We start from the raw sequence: 9,182 nt of genomic DNA on the forward strand, positions 1-9,182 counted from the left end.
TTATCTTGAGCTAAGATATGGAAAAGTTTAATATATGGAAATAAATACATGGAAAAATAATAATGTTCTTAGATATTAATGTTAAACTATCAAATATCTCGAAATTTCATTTTTTTAAACATGATAACTACAACTAAAACCAATATTTTGATTGGCCATTTCTGAAACATTTACTAAAACTGATATCAGAAACTGTTGTTGTTAATTAACTTTAATTAAGATATTAAGGATAATATGATATTTCTGTAGAATTTTGAGATATTTCATATTTTAGTTTGATTTCATTACATACTTTTTCCATATTTAAACATTTTTAATATTTGTTAAGATATTACGATATTTCTGGTAAATTTTGAGATACATAATATGTAGAAATAAATATATAAAATTAATAATGTTCTAAGATAACCATATTAAATCATCAAATATGATAATTATTAACTCGAAATTTGAGAAACTTTGATTTTTTCGATAATTTTGAAGCTAATATATGATCCTAAAATTATTTGTAAAGAGCTTTTTACTTTTGATAAAATAAATAGAAATATAAAAAGTGAGCTTTTGAACCCTTTTCTAACTGGTCTGAAATTTCTTTTAACAATCAAAAGTTCTTGGTTCAATAATATGTTTATATAAATATATATAGTTTACATTTACATTGAAAATGCACATACATGTAGCCTACTGAAAATTTGATCCTACCACAGTACTTGTGCATACAACAAAAGGCCGCACATTAAACATTCAAAGGGGTAGAGGTGGATAAAATGGCCGCGATTAAAGAGGAATTAGTTACACTGTGGTAAATAATCCCTAATTTAAATAAGAAATCAACAACGGTTGCTCCGGGAGGATTATGGTGTTTTATGTCTCTCGGAAAATTATGAGCTTTATATGATAATTCAAATCACACTGAATCATACGTGTATAAATAATTATTACTGCATGACCGCACATTGAAAAGTCGAATAATAAACTGACGGTACGAGAGAAAATTTAATTCATTAAATGGGCCTTTATCTATTAGAAATTTAATTGGTAAGGCCCAGAAACGAGGTGCACAGTGGACCAATGATATACGGACGACATGGTGGAGTAGTCCCGAGGTGAGACACGAAGGATATCAATCCCGAATGGCGATCAATCACGGTCTATTTTGGTTAGCACACACAAATAGCCCTTGGACGGCCGGCTCCGAAATACATGTCTGGCGGTTTTAGTGCGATTAACTCGCATTGGATTAAAAGCGATTCAATTTATTCCGCCTAAACTATTCGACGGTCGTGCTTTTTCTTCCCGTGCGGATTTCTGCCATAATTAAAATCTGAATAATCGGTCTAATCAACCGCAAACTATTCACTTCTTCAGCACATGTTCGATTAAAATTAAACTTAATAGTCCCCTTGAACATTGCCAGTAGTAAGTTCTCGAGATTTTTTTAACAACTTACGCGTTTTATAGTTGATGTACATTAATCACTATCAAAATAATTTGCATATTTCTTACATAAAAATAATTTTTCTCTTCATTATTTAATTATTGGAAATCACATAAATTGTGCCTTTTAAATATGTAAATTTGAGGCAATGTTATGACATTGATATTTATCTTAATTATTATGTTTTTAATTCTTTAAGTATGTACGTAATTAATAAATACATTCATTAAGTGGACATAATTTATTACTAGGAAGAATAATTTGAATACACCATAAATATTAGAAAAGTTAAAATGTATTTGGGTTGTCAGATATAAGAAATTTTTACTTAATTTTATTTTAGGTAATATTAATGAGGTAATTAATTTTATATTGAAATTACTTTTGAAAAATATTGTAGATATATGTTTCTAAAACACGTGGTCAAAATATGGGAGCATATTCTTCAATAATGAAATTTGCCAAAGAAAATACTGTCTCAAATTTCAATTTCAAAAATTGGTTTTTACTCATAGTTTCGTATTATTACATTTAAATGGCATTTATTTTAGGATAATACATTCCTAATTTAAACACGATTGAACCAAAGGTTACCTAAATATGAGAAATTATTTTTGAAATTTAAATTATAGTTATATTTTTTCAGGTAAAACTTTCTTCTTTTTTGGACATTCTAACTGCTCCCAACTTTTGACCATCTATTTTAGACCTACCTTGTATATTCGAATTAAAATGAACATGTTTAGCAATACTTTGGAGGTGAAATAATTGTACTACCTATATTATTAATAAAAACAATAACATTTTATTGTAAATAGTTTTTTTCACTTAAATTCACAATGAAAGATATTTTTCATGATCGTTTTACTAATTATTATAGAATTTAAAGAAAATAATCATATAGTTTAAAATTAATTAAATTAAATTTTGACAAATGTTTTCTTCTGGTGGAAATATTTATTTTTTTTTTATTTATAAATAAATAAATATAAATAAAAAATATTTAAAGAATAATGAAATATATTTTGTATTATTCGTAAAAAATATAAAAATTAATTAATTTATTTATTTAGTAGTTTTTTGAGATAGATAGGATAACATATTTTTTTCTTTTGAATTAATTTTTCTATGAAATACTGAGGATTATTATTAAATAAATAAATATTAAAATTTTCAATTAATGTAAAACGAGAGTTAAAAATTGAAAATTATTCAATATATAAATATTTGAGTAAAAATAGTAAATTTATATAATTTAATACTTTAGTAATTTATAATTTATTCATAATGTAATGTTAATTTTTGTTTCAAATACATTAAAAAAACAAATTATAATTCGCAGTTACATGTTTTTGTTTAAAATATTATTTTTATTACTATTAGAATTAAAAAGAAAATTTTATATACAAAAATAATATTTATTTTTTTTTTCTGAAGAAGGTTTTTCATAATTTTAGTTATTATAGAATTTAAGAAAAATAAGTAAATGATTTAAAACTAATTAAATCAATTTTTTTTTCATAATTAATATAAAATTTAAGGAAAATGAGAAATAGTTTAAAAGTAATTAAATTAAATTTTTACAAAAAAAATACTCTAATTTTAATAATTGTAAGTTATATTATTAAATTTTAAAGTTTTCCTCTCGTGGAAATATTTAAATTCTTTGTAAAATGTTTTTATTTATAAAAATATAAATTATACAAGTATCAATACTAAAAAAAGGAAAATAATTGTTATTTTATATATTATTTCTAAAAATTTTTAAAAAATTTTTAAAAAAATTCATTAGAATATATGGATTTATATTGAAATATTAATTAATACAAATTAGAAGTTCAGTAAGAAATAATTATTACAGTTAATTTTATTTTTATTCTTTTTGAAACCAAATGTCAAAGAAGTAATTATTTAATTTGAGATAGGAAATATATATTTTTTTTCTTTTAACTTAAATTTTCTGTTAAATACAAAGTATTATATTAAAAAATATTATAATTTATTAATTCTATTAATGAAAAACAAGAGTCAATTAACCGCTTTATAAATATTTGAGTAAAAACTGTAAATTTGTACAATTATTTCTTTTATATGGCATTTTTAGAATTTATTTGGAAAAGAACGTTTTATTTAAATTATTTTTATTATTTTTCTTCTTTTTGAAAGCAAATAGTAGTATAATTTTTTTTTTCTTTTAAATTAATTTTTCTGTCAAATACAAAGTATTATATGAAAAAATAATATAATTTCCAATTCTATTAATGAAAAACAAGAGTCAATTAATCGTTTTATAAATGTTTTAGTAAAATCTGTAATATTGTATAATTATCTCCTTTATATTTGGTATTTTAAGAATTTATTTGAAAAATTGAAATATTTAAATTGATTTATATATTTATAATTTACGTATAATGTAATGTAAGTTTTAATACAGATATAAAGAATTACATTAAAAAAAGGCAATTAGAATTCTTAATTTTATTTATGAAGAACTAGGGATAAATAAATTATAAAATTAATCATTTATAACAATCTTTGAGGAACACATTTTTATAAACTTTCTGTTACTACCAATTTTTAGAATTATTTCAAAAAATTTCATTTAAATTATAATGTATAATTTATTAGTAATTTAACATTGTAATTCCAATTCAATCAACTTTAAATTTGTCCATTAACTTGTTTAAGAGTCAAATCATGTTGAAAAATACGTAATATTCAGAAATATGCTGTAAAGACTAAATAAAAAAGTTAACGACGTGTATTGATTAAGATAACAATAAATTACCATATATTAGAGAAAATCAATATGTAAAATTACATTTTTGCCCCTATTTATAGATGTTTAATGAAGTTGCACTAAATGACATAAATATTACATTTATTTAATATGTATAGATTAAAAAAGAGGGCGTTATTTTACAGTAACAACAAAAAAACAAACTCTCGAACAAGGCGTATACAATAATTCTAACCCCTTTCATCCATTCATTAATTTTTAATATGGCCGAGAATTACATGTCGGAAGGGCGCACTGCTAGAAAATTAGTTCTGGTGAAAGATTAACAAAAAACCAGGTCGCAATAAATAATATCACACCGAATAGTGAAAGGACATGACACATTGTTTTGCAAATAAATCATCCGATGCATTCTATTTTGTGTTGCTCCGAGATTTTTTATGCTTCGACGCGTTTTACTCTGTACTATTGTATGGGTGCTTCGCAGCCTCGCAAATCCTGATAGGTAAAATCGATGGACCCAAACTAAATATTGGCTGAAAACTATTGTACCATAATTTGCTACGATTTTACTTCCATTTTTAGTTCAAAAAAGTGTAATAAATGTTGACAAATAAGTTTAAACATTGAAGAGGAATTGGATCCATTGGATGGAACCGTTTTTCAATTAACTGCGACCCAATCGGGGCAAATGAAGTGGCAGCATAATGACCGCCTTTGATTCGCCGGTGGGCCAAATCTAATAAGCCGGTTAATATTTAGCCGGAAAATGAAACAATGACAAATTGCGCGACACTCCATACACGCCACCCCTTTGAGCACAGATGTTTCATTTCGGCTGTGTGCCGGCTCCCCCTAATTCTGGAGCCGAGGATCCCGATGGAGCTGACGCCCGGCCACCCTACCGGAAGCCCCGGCACGCTGTCCCTTCGCCGTGATTGCTTACACATTATGCATGTCGCGTAGACCGGCAACAATGTCATCAATCGGTGGTGCGGCCGAGTCTCGGTGCGTAATCAACGAGGATATGATTGCTAGTTTGAAATGGAACGGTTCAAAAATTGTTACATCCATCTTTGATGCCTTGAACAATCTACACTAATATTTTGTACTAGGTAGTTTTTATTTCTGTCTTTTGAGCAAGGCCTTTTTGATACTTTTGTGACCATTTGACTATTACTAAAGTCATTCATTAATTCCACTTTTTCAGCAGTCGACTTTAAAGTCAAAAGTTCTGAAAGATAAAAAAATTCATTATTCACAATTGAACGAAGATATAAAATTATGGATATAGAATTCATTCTTTAATTTCAATTTATCGATGTTCAATTAAAGTAATTTTTATTTTTAAAATATCAAAATGTGCTGGAAGATCAAAAAAGATTCATTTTGTAGAATCATATTAAACATTTTTAGTTATAATTAATGTGCATCCTTATTTTCAATTTATCAATGTATCAGTGTTTGATTAAAAGAAATTTCATTTTTAAAATGTTAAAAATTACTGAAAAACAGAAAACTGCCTTTCTAGGCATTTTATTCCCAGTGACAATGTGACTATTATTAAAATTATATCGAATTCATTCCTTAATTTCAATTTATCGATGTTCAATTAAAGTAATTTCTATTTTTAAAACATCAAAATGTGCTGAAAGATAAGAAAGATCCATTCTATAGATTCATATTAGACATTTTTTAGTTGTAATTAATATGTTTTGAATAAGGAATTTTTCCATTTTGGTGACAATTTGTCTATTGGTGACTCATACATAAATTTCAGTGTCCCAGTGTTTGATTAAAAGAAATTTCATTTTTAAAATGTCAAAAATTACTGAAAGACAGAAAACAGCCTTTCCAGGCATTTTATTCCTAGTGACAATTGACCATTACTAAAATTATATCAAATTCATTCCTTAATTTCAATTTATCGATGTTCAATTAAAGTAATTTTTATTTTTAAAATATCAAAATGTGCTGGAAGATCAAAAAAGATTCATTTTGTAGAATCATATTAAACATTTTTAGTTATAATTAATGTGCATCCTTATTTTCAATTTATCAATGTATCAGTGTTTGATTAAAAGAAATTTCATTTTTAAAATGTTAAAAATTACTGAAAAACAGAAAACTGCCTTTCTAGGCATTTTATTCCCAGTGACAATGTGACTATTATTAAAATTATATCGAATTCATTCCTTAATTTCAATTTATCGATGTTCAATTAAAGTAATTTCTATTTTTAAAACATCAAAATGTGCTGAAAGATAAGAAAGATCCATTCTATAGATTCATATTAGACATTTTTTAGTTGTAACTAATATGTTTTGAATAAGGAATTTTTTCGCTTTGGTGACAATTTGTCTATTGGCGACTCATTCATAAATTTCAGTGTATCAGTGATTGATTAAAGGAAATTTCATTTTTAAAATGTCAAAAATTACTGAAAGACAGAAAACCGCTTTGCTAGGCATTTTATTCCTAGTGACAATGTGACTATAACTAAAATTTTATCGAATTCATTCCTTAATTTCAATTTATTGATGTTCAATTAAAGTCATTTTTATTTTTAAAGTATCAAAATGTGCTGAAAGATAAGAAAGATTCATTCTATAGATTCAAATTAGACATTTTTTAATTGTAATTAATATCTTTTGAATAAGGAATTTTTTCACTTTGGTGACAATTTGTCTACTGGTGACTCATACATAAATTTCAGTGTACCGGTGTCTGATTAAAGAAAATTTCATTTTTAAAATGTCAAAAATTAATGAAAAACAGAAAACAGCCTTTCTAGGCATTTTATTCCTAGTGACAATGTGACCATTACTAAAATTATATCGAATTCATTCCTTAATTTCAATTTATCGATGTTCAATTGAAGTAATTTTTATTTTTAAAATATCAAAATGTGCTAAAAGATAAGAAAGATTCATTCTATAGATTCACATTAGACATTTTTTAGTTTTAATTAATATGTTTTTTAGTAAGGAATTTTTTCACTTTGGTGACAATTTGTCTACTGGTGACTCATACATAAATTTCAGTATACCAATGTTTGATTAAAGGAAATTTCATTTTTAAAATGTTAAAAATTACTGTAAAACAGAAAACAGCCTTTCTAGGTATTTTATTCCTAGTTACAATGTGACTACTATTAAAATTATATCGAATTCATACCTTAATTTCAATTTATCGATGTTCAATTAAAGTAATTTTTATTTTTAAAATATCAAAATGTGCTGAAAAATAAGCAAGATTCATTCTATAGATTAATATTAGACATTTTTTAGTTGTAATTAATATGTTTTGAATAAGGAATTTTTCCATTTTGGTGACAATTTGTCTACTGGTGATTCATACATAAATTTCAGTGTATCAGTGTTTGATTAAAGGAAATTTCATTTTTAAAATATTAAAAATTACTGTAAAACAGAAAACAGCCTTTCTAGGTATTTTATTCCTAGTGACAATGTGACTATTACTAAAATTATATCGAATTCATTCCTTAATGTCAATATATCGATGTTCAATTAAAGTAATTTTTATTTTTAAAATATCAAAATATGCAAAATAAGAAAGATTCATTCTATAGATTAATATTAGACATTTTTTAGAAAGGAATTTTTTCACTTTGGTGATAATTTATTTACTAATGAATTTATACATTAATTTCATCATTTATTATTTTATGATTCTACAGTACTATTTTAATTTATTAAGTTTTTTTTGCTTTTATAACAATTTGACTACTTCAGAAGTTAAGTTGATATGACTCATTATTTTTGGTATATCAATGGAAACTATTCATTTTTAAAATATTAAAAAAAAAACAATTTCACTTTAGAGTTCAAAAGGTTCATCAAGTGATTTCATTGATTTCTTATTAATTTATAAAAAGAAATTGTTGTTATATGTTATATATCGAATAATTATGTAAAATATTATTAATTAATACCATAATTCATACGATAATCATTTTTTTACGTATATTAAGTTACTTAATATTTAAATTGCTGCAATTTTGTTATTATACCATTTGCATTATTAGTACACAATAACCTATAATTATTATAATTAATTAAAATAGATAATTAATTTTATGTCAGTCTTTCTGTGGTTATAAATAATTTTATTCTATTTATTTGTAAATTGTTGTTTGTTTTATTCTTATAAAATCATGTTGATTCTAACGAATGAAGAATATTGAATGATTTTTATTAATAAACTACTGCATCGTAAATAACAATCCAAGAACAACTATTCTTTTATGTAAGTTCCAATACGACCTTAATTTTGTGATAACCTTTATATTGTAACAAATGTATAAAGGCAGATTATGACAAAGAAATAAGTCTTGTATTAAAAAAATTAATGGACAACTGGTCATTTCAACTTATATATTAATTACAAGACAAATAAAAAATAAATATATTTTTTCATTAATTTTAACTGTTATTTAATAGTTTTACTTAACACAAATCAAACATGATGATCAATTGGAAATACAATAATTCAAATTATTAAAATATGAGTGAATACAAAAAGTTTTCTTTAAAATATATATATATATATATATATATATATATATATATATATATAAGAAAATAAACAACTTGTAATTTATTTATAATAAAGTGGTTTAATATAATGATAAAAACAGTAATAAATTAATTTCGACATTTCAAATTCAATCGTTTTCTAATTTGTCTAATTTTTATAAACAAAATACTAATTACAACATTAATATTATGTTAACTAATTAATATTTGCATTAAAAGCAACTTCAGAATTGAGATTAAATCATTATTGACCGAAATTTGTTACTGCCAATTACGATTTTTCATTTTCTTATTAATTGCGTAAAACATGTGTATCATTTTAATGATTGCTAATTATAAATTTATTAGATTCGTAGTTTAATTTTTGCAAATTGCGTCAAACTGGAACTGTTTTTGTACGTGATGGTGTTATTAATTGTCAATAGTTTTAATACGTATTGCTGTC

This window comes from Aethina tumida, chromosome 3 (assembly GCF_024364675.1).
Source record: "Aethina tumida isolate Nest 87 chromosome 3, icAetTumi1.1, whole genome shotgun sequence".
Taxonomy (NCBI): Eukaryota; Metazoa; Arthropoda; class Insecta; order Coleoptera; family Nitidulidae; genus Aethina; species Aethina tumida.